Here is a 27052-nt window from a genome sequence, read left to right on the forward strand (position 1 = left end):
GCAGAAAGGTGTAAACAGGTTTGCTGTCCTCAGAATGGAACCCACGCAGATGAAGATGCTGCGGTCACATTTGCAAACCTTTGACAGATGGTCCAGGTTGCTCTGAAGTCACTCCTTATAGAAGCCACCTGGCCAGATCCTTGCCTTGGCAGAGATCCGGGTGGCTAAGAGGCTGGAATGTTCTCAGGGCTGGAATTGGGATCCCAGGGCTGAGCTGCTGGCCCTCCTTAGGGGGAGGGGGGAAGAGACTGATCCACCCAAACACCCCTGAGTCAGACAGGCCTTGCCCCTCCAAAACAAACCGCAGTCTCAACCCCTGCCTCCCAGCCTCCTCTGACAGTGGGGGAAGGCTGTGCAACCTTGGAGGTCGTCAGCGAAGACAGAGGCTTAGGAGGAAAATGAAGGTTTCACCAGCATTGTTACTTCAAATGGGGTCACATGCATTTGAGGTTAAAGAAAGAGTCCAAGTGGTCCCGCACTTTTTAAGCCTAGGACCAGCCCCCCAAGAGCTACTCAGTGGCATAAAAGATCCCCCCCTGCGACTTACTCACTGGATTCTCAGGCTTCACAATGGCTAAGGTCTTCGTCCAGGATGAGCCACACACGGGTTGCCATGTTCCTGTGAAAACAAGAGCCCAACAATAAATGTCAGTGACGTGATCTTACGTCACAGCCTCCTACCTCCTCCCCTCCAAAAGGGCACATGTGTTGTGCACTTTGCCCTGTGTGACACTTCACCCAGCGAGAGGAAGTAGACAGAGAATCTCTCTCTGTGCACCAACAAGTTTTGCCCATGAAGAAAAAAATAGTGAGACTGCTAAACAAATTCTATTATCGGCCACAGTCTGGGCACCCTAAGGGCTTATCATATCTCTACACAAAGACTGCTGAGAGAGTAAGGTGGATATGAAAGAGAATGCCCTATTAGCTGCTTTGGTAAAAACAGTGTCAGAATTTCTAAGCTAATTCTAAGCTAAGCTAATTTCTAAGCTAAGCTAATTTCTAATGAAAGTAAATCAAGCTGATGTAGAACTTGATAACAAGTCACCCATGCAAAATTTGTCATTTCCTAACGTAGAAAGGTCCAAAATGCTAAAAAAAAAAAAAAAAGAAAGAAAGAAAAAAGAGAAAACCAGAAAATTATGCAAGTGAGACAGCATCTGATCATGGCTGAGTTTGCTAAACAAATTATTTTAGTTTCCAGTGACCACCCACATTATTTGGTTACATCCTATTGCTTCTGTAGAAAATGCCTCTACACCTGTTTGGAAAATGGAACCCAGAGTTACAAAATATTTCTAATGATTTACTTTCACATTAACAAAAAAACTCAGATGTCTAAGAGGTAACCTCAAGAGTGCAAAAACTAACACAGATGTGAAATTTGAGATCTATGAAAGGCAATATCCATACTCCAGGGAACTGCAAACACTTGGCTCAGCCGAGCGGCAGGCCTGTTTACCCACGTAAACACACACACGTGTTCTCTCCAGCACAGAGAAGGCTATGTTTCAAGTGCTGAGAGATGGGTTTCACTGTGTAGAATTCATGGGCTATTAATGGCAGAGAACCTACTATTTGCTGAGCCCTGGTCACGCATGGAATCGCCCCTGCTAGAGACTAGACACACTTGATCTCAGTGGCTCCTCACGGACAGGAAACAGAAGCTTGGAGAGCAGGTGGCACTTGCCAAGGCCCCACAGCAAGGCAGGATGTGAGCCCAGGCCTGGCTGACCCAGCGCCCATGAGCCTTGCCACCAAGCTCAGGGTGAGGTGTCCTGGACGCCAACACCTGGCATAGCCATGGTGCATCCACACACCTGGTGAGACTGGCAAGCTCCAACGGCAGCCATCTGGGCAGAAGCTGCAACCATCATCATTGTAAAGCCCACACCCCTCGGGGCCTGTGCCAGCCGGCAAACAGGCTGGCCTGCCCTGGCCACATTCTCTCAGCCTGAGCTGTAGGCTCTGTGCTGCTGCCTCAAGCCCGAAGCCAGAGAGACTGGAGGCCTCGACTTCGCTGCCCCCTGCTTCTCAAGGGAAGGTTCCAGGGGCAGTGGGTGGGGAGCTGGACATCCTGGTGCAGAATTCCACTGTCTGTCCAACCAGGGTTTGAGAAACCAGGGACTTCCCCATGTTCCCCGGATCTCAGGAACAGAAGTCCTTACCCCTCCACCCCAACCCCAGGACATTACTGAGACCAGCAGTGGGGAAACAGGACTCTTCGAGGTTCTGCTTGGGTTGTCTGTATGGTGGGATGGAGGTGGACATGATTGTACCAGGCCACAAAGATTGACGGTTGGTCAGACCCCACAGAGGCCTGGGCACACTGTGATCCGGCCACTCAAGGGACCAACTCATACTCTCTGACCAACAGCCAAACATGCTTCCGACTCCCTGCAACACCACCAAACCAGAAAGTCCTAGAGCCCAGACTCTCCCTTCCCTTGAGGGGCCTCAGTTTCCCCATCTGTAAAATGAGGAGCTTGACATTTTTGGTGATTTCCTTACTGAGGACCCCGTCTAGCTGCCCGCCTCCATAAACCTTGACTTTTAGAGACACATACAAACCTAGTTAGCTGTTAAAAGGACAGGGAGGGATTAACCTGTGCACAGGCATTGCACTGAGTAGTTAGCATGTGCTACCTCAGCTAATCCCCCCAGCAACCCTGTGAAGCACGTACAGTATAAAGTTACAGAGGGGGAAACTGAGGTATGGCACAGCCAAGTGCCTCTCCCAGAGTCTCACTTAGCAGTGACCTGGAACTCACGGTGGATCTGGCCTGAGGCCACACCCATGCTCATTCCCTGACCCAATGTTTCCCTTTGTAATCGATCAGAATGAAGAAACGCTGTCTCTGCTTGGATGTGCCATCACACCAGTCCCAGGCAAAGAAGCATGAGGTCTCTGGTCCCCTGTGGGCCTGGTTTGGGTGGTGCAGGAAAGTGTTCCTGCAAGCTTGCGTGGCCTCATGGATCCCAAGGGACACGAGAGGCCCGAGGGAGAAGAACTTGGGGAGACCTTCCCCTCTGATGTTCTCCAAGCCCAAGCTCTTCTCTAGGGGACCCTAAGCATTTGGACAGGGCGTGGCATCCTCTAGATCCTTAATAAGTATTTGGTGTAAGTTAGTGTGAGATACATCAAGACCAGCTCAAACCACAAAGTCAGTCCCCAGTGGCAGGCACCAAGCAGAGGTCTCCACACCCCAGATTCCGACGCTGAGCCGGGTCTTCTCTTTACCCCAACCACCAGGGGAGCTTCTGGCAGAGCAAGAAGTGTCTAAACACAAAGGCTACCCGGGGAGGTAGTTAAGAGCTCAGGCCCTAAATCAGGCAAACCAAGGTTCCTATCTCAGCTCTGTCACTTAAAATTAGTTGGGTGGCTCTAGGCAAATTACATAATCTCTGTGGGGATAATGTCGGTACCCACTTCACAGGGCTGCTCTGAAGATTACACAAGACAATGCTGGAAAGAACTTAGCCTGGTGTGTGTTTGGAGCAAGAGCTCGGAGGTGACACCTGTTGCTATGGTCTGCGTCAGAGTGGGCGGCTAAACATACTTTTGGAGCCCTCTGCTTGGGTTCGATCTCAGCTCTCCTCCTAGCTGGCAAATTGCTTAACCTCTCTGTGCCTCAGTTTCCTGGTATGGAAAATGAGGTTGATCATGAAGAATAAATGAGTTACACAGGTAAAGAGCTTAGAATAACATCTGTCACAAAGTAAGCACTCGATAAAAGTGAGTTAGTGTTATTCTTAATTATTAACATTACTAGCACCCTTCTTCCTTTCTTCTGATGACAGATTCCATCGCCCACTCTCTAGCCAAACGAGTGGGCATAGAATTCAAGGCAGGTTCTTGAGAGTATCTCTTCCCCATGATCACATTCACTGGCACAAAGTGTGTGCACGTGCTCCAAGCTAGGCCAAGTTCCCATATGAAAAATATGATCCTCCTGGGTCAGCTGGAGAGCTGTGTGGGGTCAGCCGGGAGCTGCCTGCAGCCATGGACCCCTGAACGGGGGACTCTGGTCTGGGGATGCTGGAGGTCACGTGTTCTCTTCCTGCGGCTGGATTCTTCAGCACCTCCGTCAAGTCTTTGAGCCTCCTCTGAAACTTTCCAATGCATTCCATTTTTGCTCAAGCTCATTCAAGTTTGGTTCCTGTCCCTTGAAACCAAAAGAGTCCCAACTAACAACAGTGCTAAACAAATGGCTGCTTTATCATCACCAAATCCCATCCAGAAAGAAAAGCCAGCTGCACCCCTCGGTGAGACCCGGGCAGTCAGGGAGAAGCAAAGGTGCAACAAGGTGTCGCCACGAACTAAAGTGAGGGGAGGCTGCTGCAAGCCCCTGGACCAACGCCCCTCCTGGGAGAGGGAGATTCTGAGACCAAAAGAGTGAGTGCTCCAGGCCTGCAGTCCCACTGAGAAGCCAGCCTCAGACCCGGCCCCTCGCCACTGCATTAATAAAGGGAAGAGGAGAAAGAAGGAAGCTGGAGCTGATTTTCATTGACTTCTAAGTGGTGTCGGAAAAAAACCCAGATAGCTATTTAAAACAACTCTTTTTAAAGGAGGAAGTAAGAGAGAAAAGGGGGAAGGAGGATAAGGAAGGAGAAATTGTCTTATTTGAACACTTACATGGGCCACGCACTGTGGCCACACTCTTTCATTTGTGTGATCTTATCTAACCTCCAGCACAGCACTGGGAGCTGGATGATCATCCAACCCATTTTCCAGGTCAAGAAACTGAGGCTCACAGAGGGATCAACAACTAACTCACTGAGGTCATACCACTCTTGCCTCTCGCCTGTAACGCCTGATGTGCCGCCTCCCTGGTACACTCTGATTCCTGAGCCTGGGGTCTCCTCCTCACACAGGCCACGCCTGCTGCCACTACACCTCTGCTCAGACCCGCTGGAAGTGATGGACTGTCCTGCAGCTCCCTCATCCACAGCCACTCAGAGAGAGGGGCAGCATCTCGATACCCCAAGTACATCCTTGGGCAAGTTTCCTTCTCTGGAACTTAGGTTTTTTTTAAATCTCAAAGAGCTCTAGTGTGATTTTAATGAGATGGCTTTGATGAGTGGGTTTTAACCAGGATGCGCCTGTCAGAATCCCATGGGGAGTTTTTCAGGTTTTTGGTTTTGCTTTTGTTTTTGTCTCAGTCACCTGTCCCAAGAGATTGTGACTTCGAAGATACGACTACAGTGCCTTGACACTTGGCACTGTGCTAAACAATGCTATCTTTGCTTTGTCTCATTTTCTCACTACCTTCTGGGCCGGCACCCAAAGATGATCTATTCCTGTAGCCCCATCTCTTCTAATAGCACCCCTTTAATTCCCTCCAGGAAAAGAAGCTCCATCTGCATGTGTGTTTTTAAAGGGTTTTAGAGAAAGAGAAAAAAAAATCCCTGGCCTGGTGGGAACAACAGACCCAAAACATGCTGACCCCTTACCTCTGGTGTGGCACGCGCCACAGATGGACACAACGAGCACACTTAGCCGCCTTCTCCGCAGGCCACAGGGAGCCCAACACCAGGGTCTGCACAGGCATAAACTAAATGCCCAGCCAAGTAAGGACGCTGTAGACACAAGCATCAGATGGTATAAAAAGAGACACGGGAAGAGATGGGAGTGGTAGCTTCCAACATTTGCAAGAGAATTAAACTGGAATTTGTGATCTGCAATGATATGAAAATCCTCCTGACCACAACAAGGTTAGGGAAAGCAGCCTGGACCGTACCTGTGGGAGTGGGAGAGGTCAGTAAGCGTTCCGAGGGGGACCTCGCCTGCTCACCCTCACAGGACACACGCTTCACACCACCACACGCTGCCCAGCGCCCACCTGGCGGCTGGCGGCTAACGGCGACTCTCTTTGTGTTCTAGCAGCAAGCTTCAGGCAGTGGCTGCCTCATCACAAGGGATTATCCAGGCAGGTGTTTTCCTTCCTGTCCTTCTTCTTTTCATAGATTTATTCTGTGCTATTTGAAAAATAAAAAGGAGCTGGCTGATCTTCCCTCAGGGCATGATTCGGTTTCACTCCTGGTGCGATGTGGTGCCACAGGGCACATCCCTGCCTGGTGTTGGAGTGGCGTGCAGGACACTGGCGGGGACCCATGCACAAACTGGACCAGCTAGACATCTGCAAGGGCATGGAATGTTCCAGGGGTCCCATTTCCTGCACCCCCTCCCCAATCTGCTTTCCTTTAAACCAAACCCAGTATTCAATAAGGATTTGCTGAGCGCTGGCTGGGACTGTGAGGAACACTGCAAAGTGCGGAAAGCAGGGCCGGGACTCAGGAAGCAGAGGCACTAGAAGGAGGAGTGCTGCCTCCAGGTCAGCCAGCACTTGGGCTCGAACCCCAGCCTCGCTGCCCGCCCCGTCGTGAGACCTCGCACAAGTCCTTTCAGCTACGAGGTTCGTTGTTCCCCTTTGTGAGATGATGTCTACCTTATAAAGTTAGGGTGAGGATTAAATAAGAGAATATAAATCAAAGGATAACAGAATCTGCCATCTGGTAGCCATTTACTATGAGCCATTTACTATGTGCAAAGCGCTTTGCCTGGGTGTTTCCCTCCACTTCTTACAACTTCCCTGTGAGGCAGGCACCACATCCCCAACCTCAGATGAGAAAACCGAGTAGAGAAATTAAAGCACCACAGCTCATAAGAAACAGAGCTAGAACATACGCCCAGCCACTGCACTACTGCCTGGACATGGTAGCTGCTCTAAACACATTGCCTTTCTTCCACCTGCGGGACGCTGTAGGTACTTCCATAACTTTTTGTTGAGCTGAACTAAACAGAAGATTCTTCTGCTTAAGGAACAACTCTATGAAGTTTGATAAGTCTGGATCAAAGGCTGTCCTGCAGCCTGGTTTAGTTCCACCTTTAGTTCCACCAGCTGGAGGGATCTTATCTATTTGCCTCCCAGGGAGGAAGAGTTTCCCTCTCAGCCCTGCCACCCAGTAGTCTCTACTTCACCCGCCAGCAGCCCCTTTGTCTCCTGCACACAGTTCTGGGCCCTGCACCCAGCACCTGCTCCTCCCCCTGACTGAAGCCACGGACTCCATCCTGCCGCCTCCACCTCCAATTGCAGGTCCCTCTGGGCATGTTCACGTGCAGGTACTGCTGCAAATGCTTAAAGCTCCAAGACCAAACCAGTGTCCCCACTCCACACCGCTTCCTGAATGCTGAGTCCCAGCCCAGACCGTGGACACACAGCGAAGGGGAAATGGGAGTGGAGATGATCTGAGCAACTCTGATCTCATCAGGTCAGCTCAAGCCCATCACCGTGTGCTCAGTTTGGAAGCCACAGGACCTGGGAACGGGATAAAAGCAGAACTGTACGAAGGTCTGTTAGTCACACGGCCTCCTCCCAGTCCTCTTTAGGAAAAGGGGTAAAGGGGAACGGATGAGATGGCTTTGGGTGCAACAGTCAATGTGAACCTCCAGAACGAGGCCTCCTGGGATGAGCAAGGGGGTGCCTGTTTCGTTACCTTCGAATTTTGCAACGTCTTTGAGCAAATTCCTGAACTCGGCAGAGCAGCAGTCTCCTTGCCTGTTCAACGAGGACAGCTAGCAGTAAGCACACAGGATGACTGTGAGCACCCAGTGAAATATGAATGTGCAGGGGCCTGGCAAGCTGGAAAGTGCCCTGGGAAATACCAGACATTTTCCATGATCCTGGGAGGCAGGGTCATCAGGTCAGAATAAGTGGCTTGAAGAAAAGAGGAAAAGTAGGAATCCACTTCTTTTGGCAAACCTCTCTCAACATTCCGTAGTACAAGGCACAAGTCTCCAGGGATTAAAAAAAAAAACCAAACCCACCGCTGATTGATATCATTCATCGTTTAGAAAAGGGCAGATATACACCAACATCTACATCGTAAGACAAAACAGAATGTGTTACAGGAACAATCCCACAGAGAGGATAGGACATCCTGTTCTGGCCTCAGAGACCAGGAAGGCCTTTATAATAACATTATTATAATACAATGATTAGCATACTAACAACTCTTTCTCAGTGCTTGCTGTGGGCCAGGTACTGTTCTAAGTGTTGGCACGTCTTCTCTCATTTAATTCCTAAAACCACCACATCAAGTGGGTTCACAGATGACAAAACTGAGGCACAAAGAAATCGACTCCTATCTTGGCCTTACATGGTTGGTAAGTGGTGGAGCCAGGATTTGAACCCATCAGGCTCTGGCCCTCCAGCACACAGAGGGTTAGGACAACCAAGACAGGTCTCAGATAAACGCTCTGTGTGGCTGAAAGGCTCTGATAAGGCCTGCAGGGCTGAGTCACTGAGGAAAGGCACTGACTCACCCACAGTCTCTCCCACCCAAGCCTCCCACACACACAGACCGCCCCTGGTCTGTCCTGGAAGTTGGCCCCGCCTCTACACTACCTGTGCCCGTGTGGGAACCGAATACCAAGAGAGACTGATACAAGAACCTATATGTCAACGTCTACATTGACAGCAGGCCACTCGTGGATCAAGCCCAGCTCTGCCACTCCCTGGCTGTGTGACTTTGGCAAGGCTCAGCCTCTCTGAGCCTCCGCTCCCTCATCTGTTAAGATGTGGTTAACCCTGACGTGCAACGTGGGCGGTTGTTGCGAAGCTAAAATGAGATGGTGTGTCTAGTGCGGCACCTGGCACACCACAGTCTCAATAAACAATGGTTGGATTAGAAGAGTTTACATAGGATTTCCATTGCAAAATCATTTTCTTCACAATAATATCTGTTGGTAAGAGTACTTTTAACTAGTACTCATCTAGCACTCATCTGCCACTGAGCTAAATCCATTACATGAATTAACTCATTTAATCCTTAAAAGCACTGTTATTTTTTTCATTTGGCTTCGCTTTAGGGCAACACATTCATTTTGCTCACACACAGATATGTAAGGAGAGGGACAGATGGTCAAGACAGTATTTTTTAGGCACTTATTACATGGTAGGTACTGTTCTAAGTATCCTACATTCAGTAACCCATCTCGTCCTCTCAAAAATGTGCCTATCAGGTAAGTACTAGTTTATCCCCATTTAACAGGTGGGGAGTTTGCAGCACAGAAAGGGAAGTGTCACATGAGTAGATTTTTTAGGTCCTGGTCATCTCGTCCTGGAATCTCAGACTCCCACCCAGACTCCCTGTCTCAGCTCATCCTCCGCAAAGCCACTAGGGAGATCTTCCCATGCATGGTGCTCCACTGCTCAAGAGCACTCAAAGGCTCCCTGCTACCTATCCAAGAACCCCGATAGGTTAAGGAAGATCAACTGGGGCTGAAGGTCCCTGCAGATCTGGCCTTGCCTCCTTTCCTATGGCCCCAGACATTTCCCTTGCTGGTTTAGAAATTCCAGTGACAGGCTGAGTCAGTGAGGCCTTCCCTGGCCACCTGTTTAAGATTATAGCCCTCCCCCCACCGCTCCCCTTCCCCCAACCCAACACATTCCATCTCCTTTCCTGCTTTGGTTTTCTCCACCCTACCTCTCATCGCCTGGCCTCCCACACATCTAATTTACTTGTTTATTGTCGATGTGTGTCCCCTCCTAGAATATAAACTGCATGCGGCAAGGGATGCTGTCCTGTTTTGGTTTCTCCCCTGCTGCAACTTAGCACCTAGAACAGTGCCTGGCACAGAGTAAGAGCTCGTGAACAACTGCCGAATGAATGGACGAGCAGACGTTTAAAACGTCCAAATGGAGCAATGGTGAGAAAACGCCTAGCATGCCTCCAGCCTCGCTCCTGTTCTTGAAATCCTTTCTGGAAGACAGGCTGGAGATGCTAGACTGGAATGTCTGGCAGGCAGACCCTGTCTTGCCCATCCTCCTTGGGCTTCACAAGAGTTCCCCGTGAGATCCTGGGCCCTCATCTTCCCATCCCTATTCTGAATTGAAACACACTCGAACTCAATCTCTCTCTCTCTCTCTCTCTCTCTGTAAACTATTTGCAACTGTCCTAAACCCACCTGCCCAGCCGCGTCTCCCTCTGCCCACCTTCACGCCGGGCCCGTTCTCGTTTCTCCCGGCTTCAGCACCCGTGGGAGACGCCCTCTCCTTCCTGCCTCTTATCCATCCACACTTCACCTACGCTTCGGGACCCAGACCACTGCTGCTGTTGCTGCCTCCTCCCAGGCCCTCTCCAGCCCCTAGAAAACACTCCCACACCCACTGCCGTCTCCTCCAGTCATACGGACATTAGTCATGAACTACCCTGTGACTTGCCTTCCACGACCGGCTGAACTGTTACCAAAATCTCCTGCTACTTAACTTTTTCACACCGCATGTCTTGCTTCCCCAAGCCCACTGCGAATGCTTTGGGAGATCCATCCTGTCATCCCCACAGCACAGGGCCTAGGATACACAGTAGGTGCTCAATAACTGTTTCTCAACTTCCCAAGGTAAACAAGTCATCTCCGCAATCAGGTCACTCCCTCAATTACAGGTACCTGGACTGGCTTCTCCCGCGCTACATTTTCTCTTCAGAGCCAGCTCTGACCTTGGCTATCTGCAACCCCGGCCGTGGGCCTGTATTTTTAAGGGGTGTTACACCTATTCTAATCGCGATCCCCTGCACCAGGCAGCTGAGATGATTTGCAAAGCGCTGCAGGTCTGGAAAAGGAAAGTACATAGTTCTTCTAGGCAAACCCAGAGATTCAGAGCATTCCAATTTCTTGAAATACTGGAGTTCATCAGAGGGAAAAAACCACGGTGTAAGTTTTAGGTGATTCACAGCAGAAAACCCACACTTGGAACTCAGGTGTGTCCGTTGAACGCCAGCTCTCAGTAAACTGAGATTATAACAAATGGTAGTAAAGTCTCAAATTATTCTGATATTTGCAGAGACAAGAGCCAGGAAGGACAGCGGAGACCCTGCTTACTGCAGACCCTCCATGTGCTGGGCCTGTGCCGGGCCCCAGAGGAGGGCTTCCTGGTGGCCCCTCTGCACACTGAGCAGCCTGGGAGCAGCCCGCTCCACCGCTGAGGACCTGAGGCCCAGGTGGGCAGGAGGCTGCATAGCCCTGACTCAAGCAGGTGGGTCACGCGTGTTCCACATGGGCCTCGACAGTTCTAAATTAGCCAACCAGGATCCCAGATTATCTGTGATACTTTAAAATTTTAAATAGGAAATACACTCACTGGGTTCCAAAATCAAAAACAAAAGTATTCAGGAAATGATGCTTCCCTCCTACTCCTGGCCCCATCTACCCCGTGTGTCACCACCCTGAAACAGGTAACCACTGTGATTAGCCGTCTGTGTCTCGTGCCCGACCACGTTCAAGCATGCATATGTAGATATAAATGTGTCCCGTTTCTTCCCCTGATAGCAGGCTACACACACTTGTCTGTGCACAGCTTTTGTCTTTCAAAGGACTGGGCTTGGCACAGGGCAGGGGGAGAGAATCGCTCTATATAACAAAGATGTCTGCGTGACAAGCCCATGAAGCCAACAGAAGCATTCTGGAGAACACATGGGTGAGAGGAACGGAGGCATAAAGTCACCACAGAAATGGAACCACTGGTGCTGCCGCTGGGATAGGTCCCAGGCTGGCCAGAGGTGAGCTCTGGCAGGGCTGGGGTGGGATCGGACACCTTGGGAGCGCTGGAAGCCCCAGTGGCCAAAGTCTCGGACTGGCCTTACTGAGAATTTCATCTTCTAGAAGAAAGAGGAAGCGTCCATAGCAACGGGGAGTAACCTAATTCCCTAATTCCCACGGCAATGCTGGAAGGGGTTAGTGACCAGGAGGACATCGGAACTATGGAGGAACAACAATCATTTCCTGTGAAATTAGTGAGAGACCAAGAAAGGGAAGTTGGTGCCTGAGACTCTAAGACACCGACCTCAAAGGGTTGGGAGGCCGGCAGGGCCCGGGCCTGGGAGGAGGAAGTCAGTGACTCAGACTCCCTGAGAGGCAACTCCAGAAACAGAGAGGGAAGGATAAAAAAGGGACCCAAGATGGGGTTTAAAAAAAAAAAGGACATTTGGATACTTACAGTGACTTCAAGTTCCTTTGCCCAGGAAAGTGACCTCCCAGAGCCCTGAGAAAGGTTGGAGACGAGATGCTAAACTGCCGAATGCAATCTCTGCAGCAGACCAAGAACAGCTGAACCCAGTCCTAGAGCCTCTGGGAACTAAGAACACGTGATGTCAAGGCACATTCATTTCCTTCTGCGCGGAGACACTTGATAGTAGCTGGAGAATTGAGTAGACATGGCACATCTAGCTTCAGGAAGGCATCTTGTCATGAAGAGGCAGAAGGGTAGAGCCTAGGCAAAGGCAGCTTGAACCAGTGTTCCCAAAGCAAGCCAGTTAAAGATCCAATGTCCGCGGAGGGGAGGTCTCTAGCAGTGTGCCCGGGGGCTCCCTCCTGATAAGCATTTTATCAGCAACCTAGGTGATGCTGTGGAAGGCACACTTAAATAGGATCCTGAAAGAGCTCAACAGAGCAAGGCTGCACTAAATTTAACCAGTTGAAACCTAATAGAAATGATTGTTCTGAATCAGGTGGGAACAAAATAGGAGGATCTGCATTTAAATTCTAAAGCCACACAAGTTTGGGGCAGAGGAGGAGCAGCTTAGCAACAGTGCATGCTGAAAAGACCTGGTCAGCAGTAATGTCTGTGATGTGATGTGGCTGTCAGCAAAGCGGATAAATCTTGGGCTGCATTAAGAGGAGTAGAATGTCCTGAACTAGGGAGGTGATAGCTGCCTTCCTCTGGATGTGGTCATAACATGAATGATATGCGGTCTGGGCACTGCCTTCACAGTATGAAAAGATATGGACAAGCTGGAGTGTGTTCAGAAGAGAGAACCACAGGGAGGGTAAAGTTCCTGAACCCACACCATGGGTTGTTCATCTGAAAGAAGACTCTGGAGAGAACCAGAGGGCTGTCTTTAAATACCATATTTCCCTGATTAGAAGATGCATTTTTGTTCCGTTATAAAACGTCTGAAAGCAGAATGTAGCATAACCCCCCAACATCACACAATCTGTCAGGACGCAGCTGTGGCGTAGCTGTCACTGCCTCACATATGGAAATTTGACTCTTGTTCCTGGTGGCAAATCTGAACAACTGCAATCTTCAACCTCTCGGGAGCCAGAACAGTTAAGGACCATTTAAGGAAGAATGTGAGTCCTGGTTGTTAACCAGAAAAACCTTCAATGACACTGTCCGGTAAAATTAAGAAAAAAAAACATTGAAAATTACAAACTGAGTGTCAGCAACTGGAAAAAAAATTCCAGAGACAACAGAGATGAAGAAATACATCACCCCCTGACCAGAAGATGACAACAAGTCAGAAAACACAGACATCGATGACTGAGTCGAAAAGGGACTTGGAAGAGTTGGATTCTGAGAGTGAAGAAGTTTTAGAAATGCCTTAACCAATTTGCTTTTTTTGTAATATACAAGAGTGATAGGAAATAAAAATGTATGGCAAAAGTCTAAAAACATTTTTTTCCACTAAATATAAAAAATTTTGAGGGATGGCAAAGCATTGTGCCACAGCTTAATTAGCAGCAGTTTTTCTATCTTGAATGTACATAAAATAATGGTACATCTTATAATCTATAGTGTCAAAGATTTGATTTTTTTAAATAAATAATATCTGAAGAGCTACCATGTGGTGGATGGATTAGAGCCATTCTCTATGACTTCTGGCCTGTAGGAAGCCATCAGGAGGAGGTATCCAAAGATGGGATGGATCCCCTCCGTGCAAACCCAGGCTGGACCATCACAGTGGGAGCCCAAGCACCCAGAGGGGCTGATAAGGCTCTCCTAGCCCTGTGGTTCCAAGATTTTATGAGACGACCTCACCATGAAGGGAAGGGTGTCCCATCTTGCTTCATTGTACACACAAGTGCTTTGACTGAGTCATTCTCTTAATAAGTCACTACTTAAAGGTAAAAGTCACCTAGGGAACAGTACTGAATGGGAAGTCTGAGGCAGTGAGGCACCCTGCCCACATCTGTGCTGCAGGATTCCTGTGGGCCAATTCAGAGGAATGGGCCGGAGGGGAAGAGGCCACCTGTGTGCCAGGCACCATGACAGGTGTGCTACACTCATTGTCCCATTTAATCCCCACAACCACCCTGTAAGTAGAATCACTCCCATTTTACAGAGGAGAAACCCAAAGCTCAGGGATAGAATGTGGCTTGTCCACGGTTCACAGTGACTCTGAAAACCCATGGTCTGTGACAACATGCTTCAGATAGAGAGTACTCTGGAAGTCTTGCTTGGCAGAATGAATGCACTGAGCGATCAATGGATCAATCAATGAATGAACCAACTTGGTCTCATATCGGTGGCACTGATTCCAGGACAAAAAAGCAAGGAAGCCAATCTCAGTGCTCTACCCTAACCCCATCAATAGCTCCCGCAGGCACTAAACTCATTCCATTTGCTGCTTTCAGGAAAATTTATTCCATCACATAAAGCAAGGGTGTCCCTGAGACATATACGGCAGAGAACAGGTGCCAGTCTCCAATTCTGCTCAAATGTCAAAGCCACAAGTGCACCAAGTTGCTGTGCCGCCCAGCTGCCAGGTTAACGCGGAGCTGGCAGAAGCTCAGCTCAGGCTTTATCCACCTGCTGTGGTCAGGATGTCCAGAGGGCTGGCAGTCAATCACCCCCTACCTGTTCCACCTGCCCAGGCCATCAAGTCCAGCCCCAGGCCTACCAGTGCACCCAAGCTCCCTCCTCAACTGGAGAAGAAAACTCCAAGTGCACATAGGAAACCCAGGGCAGGCCCCACCTGAAGGGGATATTCAGGTGATCGTGAGATCACAGAAGGGAGAGAATCAGCTTCATTCCAGACAATGGCACACAATGCTCCGAGAACAGCTGACGCCTATGAACCAATTCTTACAAAGGCTGTTCCTTTGGAGGAGGGGGTCGCCTGGTTCCTGCCCCACCCGGCTTTGCTGCCTCGTCCACATGCAGGCAGGGAACTCCTGCGCCTGATCCACAGGTGAAGAGGAGCCCCCAGAGGAGCTCAGCACCCCTGACTCCCTGTGTCTGCTCCTCAGCCTGACCTCGCGGAGGGCGAGTGATCAGGGCAGACAGCCTAGGCTGTACTGAGGGGGCAGTGGAGCGGATACTGTTTTCTACACAGAGTGCAGGGCCGCCAAAGCTCAGACAGGCACACTTGGTGGCACAAGCTGCAGGGAGTGACAGATGTCCTACATTCTAAGACCCTAAATGGGGAGTTCCAAAATGGGCTGCCCTCCTTATTAACTGAAAGTGCTTCATATGCCAACTTCCTTCATAAAGAAGGTTGTGGGGCAAAGACCAGGACACAGACAAAGCCTTACTTGAGGCCCAACCTTACTGTCCCCAACCCTGTTCCCCACAGCACTCCTCAGTCCAGGCAAATGGCAGCTGTCTGGCCGGTGTGTATGGCCAGAGCACAGAGGGCAGCATGCTGAAGAATGTCTCTGACCATCCCTCTCCAGTGGCTCCCACTGGCTGCTGGGTTTGGCTCAGACCCTGCATTCAGGGCCCTCCACACCTCAGAGCTGGCCTGATTCCAGCCTGGGCTTCTCTAGGCAGCCCCCACATCTCCACCACATGAGACCCTGAAAGTTCCCTCACTTTCCCACATCTCTTTGTGCTAGGACCTCTGCCCACCTCTGCCTATGGAAATCCTACCTATCTTCCAAGGCCTTTCTCAGCCAACAAGCTCCACCTCCTCCAGGAAGTCCCTCCTAGCTCCCCGACTGTGCAACGCTGTGGACTTTCCATACTCTGTCTGGGTGCGAGGGCATTGGTGAGCCTGTACAGTGCACCTCCCTCCATGAGTTAGAAGAGTGCTCGGCTTCCATAGGTTGTCACAGGGCCCCCAGCTCAACGGCTGCACACTGAGCTGGCAAGCCTTGGCCTACAGCTCTGCAACCCCCCCAGCATTCCTTTAAGCCCTTTCAGGATCCCCTCCTCCACCTATTCCCAGCTGACTCATCCCGCCCCCATTCTCTCAAGGTTCAGCTCTCAGCTGACAGCTTATAGGAGACAAGGGCTGAAACCAAAGGTGGGAATTCTAAGCCCCAAGGCTCTGGGGGAGGTGTTTTTGATAAGGAAAGATCTTGGGAGCAAAGCTTGCTAGTACTACAAGTGTACACATCCTAAATTTGAAGAACGTGAGCATTGTTAGGAAGGAGGTAAGGCTCTGTCTTTCGATAAGGAGGGCTGGCTGCAAGAAGAGCTGCTTAGACTGATTAAGCACCACAGCCTGGTGGGAAAAATCGTGGAGGGAGCAGAGACTTGACTCCAGCCTGGCTGGTGACCTTGAGCAAGGAACAAACCTCTCTGGCTTCCCCAGGGCATCAAGAAGCTTCTGAGCCTCAGTTTCTCCATAGGTAAGACAAGGTGGCAGGGATGAAAGCCAGATGACCCCAGAAGGCCCATCCAACCTCACATCCCAAGGTTCTGTGACTCATGGTGTCCGCCGCCTCCTCCTTCCTGGGAGGTCAGTGTCATTTGAAACTACCCCAGTTCCACTCCCTCCTCCCCTCAAGCCCCACCTGAGTTCAAGGGGAGCTCTATGTGAAGATGGACCCCACCGGCTGCCAGTGGAAGGAAGGGCAGAGTGGGGGGAAGGTGTTGGGTTCCAGGGACACAGAAATGCTCCTCCCATTCATGCCATTAGTCTCAGCTCGGAAAAAAGACAGTCAGCTGGTTGCCCTCACTTGCCTGGCCTGCCTTTTTAAGAGATTACAACTGCCTGCTAAATGTAAGTGCTGCTCTAAAACCAGGACATATAAGGTTTCTCCACCTGGATCTGAAGGGTTCCATGATGCGTAGAGCACAAGAGCAATGAAGAATTAAACTTGGAGGCAATTGAAGCTGTATTATGCAGCCATGCCAATTAAAGATCTTTAAAAATAGCTTCTTTCCTCTCATGCTGAAGATGAAGTTTCAGCAATAAACAGACATCTGCTAGGAGCTTCTGAAGAGATACAACATAAACACCCCAGGAGAGCCGCCATAAACAGCCCAGAGCGCTCTCCAGGCGGCAGCCACATGCTGCTCCCCAGTGGGAGGAGGGGAACCCAGAGCCCAGAAGAGGAGGGTTGCAGGGGTGAAGGGCACCAAGGGAGGTGAAATCAAGAGGCTAGGGGTGGGGGTGGAGGGAGGCTCCCCACGGGCAGGAGGAGGTGGTGGGCATTGTGCACCTTGGGAGAAAAGGGAGAACTGGCTGCCTTCTGCAGGGAAATAGAAGCTCAGGAACCCACTAAGAGGATTTCCAGGAAGCCATCCAGAGGATTCCATGCCAGTGTCATTCATTCTGGAAAGGGTCACTCCTTAAAAGTGGAAAAAAACTGACATTTCTGAGTGTGCACCTATACAAGTCACTTCACAAATATTTTAATTTCATCTCCAGATCAATCTCTCGAGAAAGGTGTAATTACCTCCTTCTTATAGGCTAGAATACTAGGTTCATCACCTTGCCCCAGGCCACATGGCTAGATTTCGAATCCAAGTGTTGCAGCACTTTGGTTGGTTGGTTTTGCTTCTGTCACCTGCATCTACAACGCGCCCCTGAGGTTGATTCTCAGCGCCCAGACCCTCTGAGCCCACAAAGCTAGCACAAGCGGGTTCCTAAAGGAAGAGCTGGCAAAGTAGGGCAGACGGGGCGCGAGTTAGGCCTTGGCCAACCGAAATAGTGGCTGAGTCTCTGCAGCCCTGTGGGCCTGTTTCTTCATATCCTGGTCACTTCCCAGCAGGCCTGAGGAAGAACAAAGGGGGAAACCGGCACCAGAATGTGCCTAGGAATGTGTCTGGAAGGATCCACAGGGGACCGCAGGCAGCAGCTGCTGAGGAGACGAGAGGGAGGACACAGAAGAAGGGAGACATACTTTTCATCGAATTTCCTTTGGACTGAGTGAATATTTTACCACACACTTATGTAAGTGTGTGGAGTACCATGTATCCATGTATGTATGTGAAGGTGAGTACCATGCATCCATGTATGTATGTGAAGGTGAGTACCATGCATCTATGTATGTATATGTGGAGTGCACACCATGCATCCATGTATGTATGTGAAGGTGAGTATCATGTGTCTGTCTATGTATGCATGTGTAGGGTGGGTACCATGTGTCTATGTGTGTGAAGGTGAATACCATGTATCTAGGTACACATGGGTAAGTACCCTGCATGTATGTATGTGTGGAGGTGAATGCCATGCATATATGTATGCATGTGTGGATAAGTAGTTTTTAAGAATCTCCAGATGTCAGATACAGACACACCCAAGCTAGAGATAAAAACCTAGACTGTGCAAGAACTCCTGGGGCCCCTGGTTGGGGCAAACCTGGAATCCAGAAACAGTCTGAGATTTCATGCAGTGCTTTCTCTTTCCTCACAACAGTAACGCACTACATCTCCAGGCGACTGGCCAGGAAGCTTTCCTTATGTGGGCCCTGTGGTCCCCAAGGCTCCAATTGTACAAGCCTCACAGGACATTCCCTGAGGAAGGAGATTGACCTTGGGGCTGGAAAGAGATCTCTCTGATCTCCCTGCCTATCCCTCTCTTCTGTTCTCCCTTTCATCTAGCTATCAGACATCCCCTTTCTCCTGACTCTTACTACCTTTGCATCAAATTAGGCAAAAAAGCCCAGCTGTCCTGCTCCATGGACTGCCAGCGCCCTGGCTTTACAGCAGTTATGAACTCCACACACAGTCCCGCAACCCCATTCTGCCCTCTGGGATGAACAGCTGTCCAGCAGAGGGGTCAGTAGCCATGCCCCTGGCAGACCCTGGGCCCACTCTGCTCCACTAAAATAGCTCTCTCTAGTGACCAAAAGGTCCACATGACTTCCCTCCATGCACTTCTTCATCATCTCCTGCACTTCACTCTCCTGGCTCCCAACACAAGGTATATCCTGAGATCTTGCAAATCTTCACCGGATACAGTCAGTACTCAGATAAGTGGCCAAGGCCAGCCATTCATGAGAGCAAAGAAGTAGTTTCTGTACCTCAACACATTGCTACTACAGTGGCAAGGCCAGTACAGGGTGTTCTCAGACTCCCACTCCTGACTCTGCCACGTGCTTGGCTTATGGGCTGGGTATGTCAGAACCTCAGGACTGCAAACGGCCCACAAACCTGCTGTTGCAGCAGCTCAGGGACCTGGGGCCACCGTCCAACTCTTTGCTGCCAGCAGAAAGGGCATCTGTACCAGACATCTCCTACTGCCCAGTGATGGAGAAAAATCTGAGCCCCAAACAAGCAGGAAGTACAGCTCCTGTTCTCAAGCCTGCCCTTACCTTTCTGTTTTACCAAAAGAACTCTAACCAAGCCTTGGAAGAAAGGCAGGTGCCACAAGGTATCAGGACAGCCACTGGAAGGTGGGGATTTGGGATGGGGAGGAAGGTGGCAGGGAAATTACCCTGACCTCAGGGGAGAGAAACATTAGTTCAAATAAAGAACGCATTAAAAATCCCAACCCTAAAAATACCAGCACTATCCACATACACACAGCTCCCTGCCAGACACCACCGAGATGGGACAGTTTTTCCTGTGATGAACTGTAGTAAGGTCTAGGCATGTACAAGTATGATGTAATCGCATTTAAGAAACTCTACATACCTGGTGATCACAAAAGGCATATCTCCTTCACTAGAGACATAGAGATGGACACTCTTCAACAGCTGTCAGAGAGGGGAAGCATCTCAAAACCAGACCCCGTGGTTAACCCAATCTGCAATGGTTTGTTTGTGAACGGAAGTCCTGTGCCGCCTACCAGCTCTGAATTTCTGAGGCCACGTGGTCAAAGCTTTAGAAAGGAGGAGCCTTATCAGCCCAGACCAGCCATGCTTTCTACCTTTGGGGAGGGTGCAGGGAGAGAAACAGAAGCTGGAGGAGGGAGGGGTCAGGGCACCCCAAAGTGAGGTGAGCCGGTGTTTGGTCACCAGGCACTTTCCCAAGAAGACGAGACAGGCCTGCAGCTTTGTCCTGCCAGCCTTGTCTTAACACTCTGTGTCATTTAGTCTTGCTCGGGTAGCTCAACCTCCCCAAATAAAAAAAATCAAAATTGAGAGCCTAACATTAAACAGATTTCACTCTGAATATAGCAAGGGAGGAGGTAGAAAAGAAAAGAGGGAAAGGCTACATGGGCTTCCCATCTTCCCATCTCCTAAGCCCCAGCTTTCTTTATTTTCTAACTTTCAGAAAGTCCAGGTATGTTCAGCACGAAAATAATGATTGAAGCAAATATCACAATCCCAGTAGCTCTGGGGCTTCATCTGTATATATAAGTATGCCAAATATGTGTGTAATTTTGTCTACCCACTCCAAATTCGTTGAAGGGAGTCTTCTTTTTTAAGTGGAGAAAAATAAATATTTAAATTTTCCATTACAAAAATAAAATATTTTTACTATAAAAATGTTGGAAAATATACTAAAAAGTAAAAGATAAAGGAAAAAAGCAACTCTAGCACTTCCATCCAGAGAGAAAGACTTAAAATTTTGTTATGTTTCCTCCTAGTGGAAAAGGCTGTGTTAAAAAGAATAGCAATTTAGGCCGGGCGCAGTGGCTCACGCCTATAATCCTAGCACTCTGGGAGGCCGAGGCGGGCGGATTGTTTGAGCTCAGGAGTTCGAGACCAGCCTGAGCAAGAGCGAGACCCCGTCTCTACCAAAAATAGAAAGAAATTAATTGGACAGCTAAAAATATATAGAAAAAATTAGCCGGGCATGGTGGCGCATGCCTGTAGTCCCAGCTACTCAGGAGGCTGAGGCAGTAGGATTGCTTGAGCCCAGGAGTCTGAGGTTGCTGTGAGCTAGGCTGACGCCACGGCACTCACTCTAGCCAGGGCAACCAAGTAAGACTCTGTCTCAAAAAAAAAAAAAAAAAAATAGCAATTTAAAAAATAAAATTAAACAAAACAAAATCAAACAAGAAATAATTCACCTCTTCCTTTCTAATTCTGATTCTTCTAACTGTGTCTGACTGCAGTGGCTAAAACCTTCAATACAGGGTTAAACAGAAGTGAAGACAGTGGTCATCTGTGTCTTTTCCCTGATTTGCACGGAATGCATTCACTGTTTCTCCGTTAAATTAAATGCTGGCTTTTGGACATTGTCATCCTGAAAACTTATCCATTTATTAAGTGTCTTAGGTATCAGAAATGGGTTCTGGATTTTGTTGAAGGCCTTTTGCCATCCATGGAAATGATCACATGATTTTTCTTCTCATTTCAACTCAAATGATAGATTATATTCTTTTAAACGACACCATAAAAACAGGCAAACTCTTCATTTTGAGGTCTGTTTGCAGGGAAGGGTGGGCCTTTACTGGGTGAGCAAAACGACAGCTACCAAAGTGTCCAGTGCCCTTACGGAGATCTGGCCAGTGAACCAGATTTGAAGTTCATTGTCAAGAGAAGCAGGCACATCTTTCTCTTTCCTCCTGAACCTCTGGTTTCCTTCATTAGGCTGCCCACAAATGTGCCAGTGATGATACTATCTCTACAGAGCAAATTCAGACAAGACGCTTACAGGTCATGAATGTTTGTGTTCTGCCATGACCCGCCCCAGCTGCAAAGGAACGGTGATTTGAAAAAGCCTCCACAGCTCGCCCAGTGTGAGGCGAGACTCTTGAAAGCACGAGGGAAGAAGCGCTGCCCAGAAAGAGGAGGAAGAAAAAGCGTGGGGAGGTCTTCACCAAGCCCAGCACCAAGTGTCCCGGTCACAACGTGGTCATTACTGTGGCAGAATTCAAGCTTGGACGGAAATGAACGAGCTCAGTCCCCGTCAGCTCCACATGTGATCTGCGGAGGCTGGTTGCTGATCAGGGCACAAACGCAGCTGTCCCGGCTCCCCACCACGAGCTAGCGCGGCGAGGGCAAGCACAGCAAATAGTTCTCCTATTATTTCAGGATGTTTACAGACTGACGCTTGCTGAGGAAACGTCCACACGCGAGCAAGTCATCTTTTTTTTAAACCGCTTATCTAAGTCACTCAAACCCATAATAGTGTTCATTCATTCGAAACACATTTCCTGAGTGGCTATGACACAACTGGACAGATGCTCGCCGAGCCTGTGCTACATCCCGGGCTTGGTGCTGGCGCTGTGGATCCAGCGCGGGACAGAGGCGGACTCCGGTGTCAGGGGCTCGCTATCTAGTGCGGGAGACGGGCAGTCAGAACGAAGGGAGATTGCTGATCAAAGGGAGGGGCTTCTCCAGATTAAAACAGGCATAAAAGCACTAACAACTGAAAGCAGCATAGAGATTGGATCCTGATTCCAACCAACCAACTACAAAGGTCATTTTTGAGATGATCAAGGGTATCTGAATATGGATAGGTAATACCAGAGTTACTGTTGATTGTTCCATGCAATAACGGAAATGTGGTTATGCAAGAAAATGTCCTTTTTAAAAGGGATGTATACTGGGCTATTATAGGGGCAAAATGACATAACATTAGAGATTTGCTTTAAAATATGTCAGGAAGAACAGAGGCAGGGAGTCGGGGGGAGGGGGTGGAAACCAGCCTGGTATAATCTTGACAACTGTGGAAGCTGGGTAATGAGTATATGGGGCCCATTATACTGCTCTATTTTTGTGTGTTTGAAAATGTTCATAATATTTTTTTATTAGAGGTCTGCAATACATCATGGTAGAAAGCCTAATGGAGACTGGTATAAAAGGCTAAGGGAACATAGAGCAAAGAGCAAGGAGGGTTTGTGAGAACCAGAAAATAAATCTGCCAAGTTTATGAGCATTTTAAATGCCATTTCATAGTGGGGTGAGAAGACATGTTCACAGATAATTACAATATAAGGTGTGGACTAGTAAGTATAGTAGTCCCCCCTTATTTCAGGGGGGTACGTTCTAAGATCCCCAGTGGATGTCTGAAACCTCAGATAGTACTGAACCTTATATATACTGTTTATATATATTGTTTTTTCCTATACATACAGGACATATGATAAAGTTCAATTCATAAATTAGGCACAGTAAGAGATTAACGACACTGATAATAAAATAGAACAATTATAACAACATACTGTGATAAAATTATGTGAATGCGGTCTCTCTCTCTCTCTCTCTCAAAATACAGCAATATTTTCAGACCGCGGTTGATTGTCATTGAAACCGTGGATAAGGGGGACTATGGGGCACTATAGTGTACAACGGAGGAGGTGTACATGCCATGCCTCCAGAGGACAGCCGCAGGCTTTCCTGCTTCCCACAGCATTGAGTTCACCACACACAGACCTCGCTCATATGGACAGAGGCCGGAATCCTAGCTGTGTGTTGGGGGACTCAGTTTCCTCTGAGTCTCAGTTTCCTCATCTGTAAAATGGGGACAACCCCACCTATTTCTTCTGAAGGCTAATGAAAAGGCTCGGCAGAGTGAACAGGATTCTCCTGCTTGGCTCTTTGAAGAACAAAAACCATTAGCCCTCAGAGGGCTTCTAAGATTAGCAGTGTTCAGCCCAAATCTTCTTGCACCCATACCACATCCTATCCCTCTAGAGCCAAGGCTCTTCACCAAGAAGGCAGCGCCTCTTCTCTTCAGCAGTAAGGAGCAAAGGGGGCAGGCCCGTGGCCAGGAGGAAAACCCAGCTTAGGGTGTGAACATGGGCGGAGAGAACAGAGAAACACCCCAGCCATAGGCAGAGAAGTAATCGGGGATTATCTGGCTGCTCCTCGCAGCTCCTGGGAATGGGCCTCCAATGGCCACAGCCATGGTCCTTAAACTGATTTATACTGAAGTGTAATTGACTGGTATCAGGCTAATCATGATTTTCTTTTGGAAGAAAGTTTGAGCAGAAAAGCCAGAGCCCTGGGCCTAAAGAAGGAAGGGGGCAAGGATAAAAGTGATGTCATATTTTTATAAAAGTACTTTCAAACTGTGGATTTTAATTACCCCACAACCATAACCAGTATACCCCAATACCTGCTCCTTCCAAAAAAACCCCACAAAACTAGAATCAGTCCTAAGGTAGAGGTTATTTCAGCTAACACTGTCTTCCTAGACTATTCTAGAAGCCAATTCTCAGAGGTGAGGCCAAGCCAACAGTGGAAGCAGGCTTCCCCCCAAAATAGCACCTAAACACCAGCAGCTCATCCCTCCCCATCACAACATGGCCAACACTATCCACCACCCTTGACTGGAGGACAGGGTGGCCAAGGGATTTGTAGGTTAAACAACCTGGGCTAACCTGGGTCAGTTCAACTGTTTTGCCAAAGAAGCATCCCCTGCAATCCGGATGGACAGAATCTTTCAGAGGCCAGGAGGCTCCAGTCAGCACACAGCGGTGCCATGACCCTGCGCACGGCACACCACTTTGTACAGCCGTGAACAGCAGGAAGAGCTCTGGACTGTGCACTGACAGAGCTGGGACCTGGCTCAGACACTTTCTGTGTGACCTTGGGCACTTACCCTATCTGAGCCTCTTTCCCCATCTCTAAAATGGGGAGGGCAAAACTCTCAGAGTTTTTGGAGAGTCACCATGAAATTGGCTGAAGAAGTGCCTCAGGACAGGACCTGTTGCCCAGTAGGCACTTAGTAAATCTGTCTTCTCTCTGCCTGAAGAGTTCTTACTGCAACGAGAGTCTCCGGGACATTGGACTGGGCTGCCCAAGACACTCAAGGCCCACTTGTTGGGTCCACCGCCCCTGGGGAGGGAGCGGCACAGAGGGGGTGCAGGTGCCAGGGAGCCCAGGCACGAAAACGTCCCAGGGTCAACATGCCCCTGGCTTCCCCCACCCCGTGACCCCCGCGGAACCTGCCCACACGGGGGCTTCATCCTTCACCACAATCACCGAAGACCGTAGTGAGCAGGCGAGACTGACAGCAAGAGGACCCGCACACACCGCTGCAGGATAGGCGGGGCCCTGCCCGCTTCCAAATAAAAGCTCTTTCCTCTTTAAGAGCCCAGGCCTCAGAATAAACAATGAGGAAGGAGGCACACGTTTGCTCTGGTTTCAACACCACTCTTCCCCATCCAGTAAAGGCTGATCCCAGCTCTACCGGTGAGGCTGGCCTTGAATAAAGTCAACCCCACCTGCTCTGGCCTGGCAGTGGTGGCAGAGGCTGCGGGTAAGACCCCACTTCTCCTCCGGGCCGGCCAGGCAACGACAGGGTGGGCTCCGGGGACGCAGAAGGACCACCGCCACGGCCCGCCCCGGCCCCAGACTCGATCGCAGCCTGCAGCCGGCCAGGCCACTGACATTTGGCCCGACTTAACTTCCTGTTATTAAGGAGGGAGGGGAACAAGGGAGGGGTAAAAGGGCGCCCAGTGAAGAGCGGGGCGGGGGGAGCGGGGGGCGAAAGGCGCGGGGCGGGAATCCTGGGAAGCTAAGTTTGGGGATTTGGGGATGGTCCTCTGCCCAGTGGCAGGCGGCACTGCTGGTGCGTCACTCCCACTCCGTGTTGACATTTAGGATTTTCTAGGCTTGGAATTGCAGGGTTTGGGTGTTGGGGCGGAGTAAGGGGTAGCTCGGGGTGCCAGTGGGACGCTTTTATTGCTTTCTAATTGATTCAGAGATGCCAGGGCCGCCCCGGGCTCTCCAGCAGCGCCACCTGCTCCCTGCGCGCCCCGCGGGTGGGTTTGAAGCCGGGGATGCTGCAGCCGCACCTGACCCTCCCGGGCGCCGGACCGGGCGCCGGACAGAGCGCAGAGTCCAGTCGGGGCTGGCACAGTCTCCACCCGCGCCCGCTCGCCCGCCGCCCTCCCCGGAGCCCCGCGCCGCCCCCGCCTTACCGAAAGTCGCGCGGGCCGCCAAGCCGAGATCGGTGCCTGCCTCCGCCCTGGCCACGGGCGAAGCGGTCGGGCCCTGCGGGCAGCCTGCGGAGCCGGCAGCGAGCGCGGCTGCCCAGCGCAGGCTAAGCCGGCCGAGCGCCTGAGGTTCTGCGCTGCGCGGTGGACAGGGCTGGGGAACGCCCCCAACGGAGGCGCGGCCAATGACAGCGCAGCGTGGAGCCCGCCCCGCCCCTGTGGGGCCGGCTGTCACTGCCACTGCCGGCGCACGTGGGCTGTAGCCCGGCCCAGGGCGCAGGGAGCGCCCAGGCGCTCCCACCCGACCGGGGCAGGTCGGAGACCAGAGGAGGGCCCATGGGAGCGGGACGTAGTGGCGCTGCGAGATGAAAACCCTGGTGTTGGTATGCTGGTGTCAAGGGAGAGGCAAGGGCTGGGCCTCATGCTCCTTTGCCTAGGCAGCTGGAAAACACCTTTTAGACACCAGGGAGCAGCAGGCACTTCCAGCATCGACTGTGTGCGCCCTATGGACCGCCCTCCTTGCTTGGCTCCATGGCCTCCCTGAGCTTCAGTGAACCTCCCTGCTAGCAGATAGGATCGTTCCCTTACCTGCACTGGCCTTGCTTAGGATAAAGATCGTGGGGAGAGGGCGGTGGTGCAGACCACCTGTGTTACCTTGGTCAAATCACCCAAACACTCTCTTCTCTTGGCTGTCAGGTGGCTACCTTAATCTCTACTCTGCCCACCTTTCCAGTTGCCCACAGCCCGTTAGTCTCAAGAGAGCACTATTCACAGACAACACAGTGAATGGTGCGGGGCCTAGTGAGGGATATGAAGCACTTGTAAACTTTATAAATAACTGTAAAACACCGCTCTGGTAGCAGTGACAGATCTGGTAGCAGCGATCACGAAACAGGGATCCCCATGGGCAGGAGCCACGTCTGACTCACCTTTGGAACCCAGAGCCCATCGCAAGGCTTGGCCCAATGTACGCATCCAAAAATGTTCTCAGAACTGAGCTGAGCCAGGAGGAGGGAAGCAGGCAGGCTTGGGCAGTGAGAAACACTACTGTGGCTCCAGGCTGCTGCAATTCCACCAGCACCAGACCACCCTCTGCAGAGACCACATTCCCTTGCCAGGCAAGTGCAAACAGAACAGTTGGCCCCCTCAAACCTGGAGCTTGTTTTTTTCTCTACTCCATACCTTGTGATCCTACTCTTGGCCTTTTCGGTTTTTCCAGGGATTATCCTACCTGGAAGCTCTCTTGGAGTCTTCAGAAGTCAATCATCTTCCTGCGGATGAACTTTCCAGCAAAGTCTGTCCATGCTCAGCTTTC

At 50.3% G+C, this 27052-nt stretch overlaps 1 protein-coding gene across 3 annotated transcripts in view; it reads right to left on the bottom strand.

The window, feature by feature from the left end:
* MICAL2 (microtubule associated monooxygenase, calponin and LIM domain containing 2) overlaps positions 1 to 25873 on the bottom strand; it is a 150975-nt gene extending 125102 nt beyond the window's left edge. For 2 of the 3 annotated variants that reach the window (XM_012654392.1, XM_012654391.1), the window contains exons 1-2: positions 25723 to 25857; positions 548 to 619 (exon numbers count right to left, since the gene is read on the bottom strand). The gene's annotated coding sequence lies outside the window, so the exon portion shown is untranslated. Of the gene's footprint in view, positions 1 to 547; positions 620 to 25722 lie in introns of all 3 variants that reach the window. The other variant, XM_012654390.1, reaches the window with a different exon arrangement.
* Positions 25874 to 27052: the final 1179 nt, after the last annotated feature.

Source organism: Propithecus coquereli, unplaced genomic scaffold, assembly GCF_000956105.1.
Source record: "Propithecus coquereli isolate 6110/MARCELLA unplaced genomic scaffold, Pcoq_1.0 Scaffold44, whole genome shotgun sequence".
NCBI lineage: Eukaryota > Metazoa > Chordata > Mammalia > Primates > Indriidae > Propithecus > Propithecus coquereli.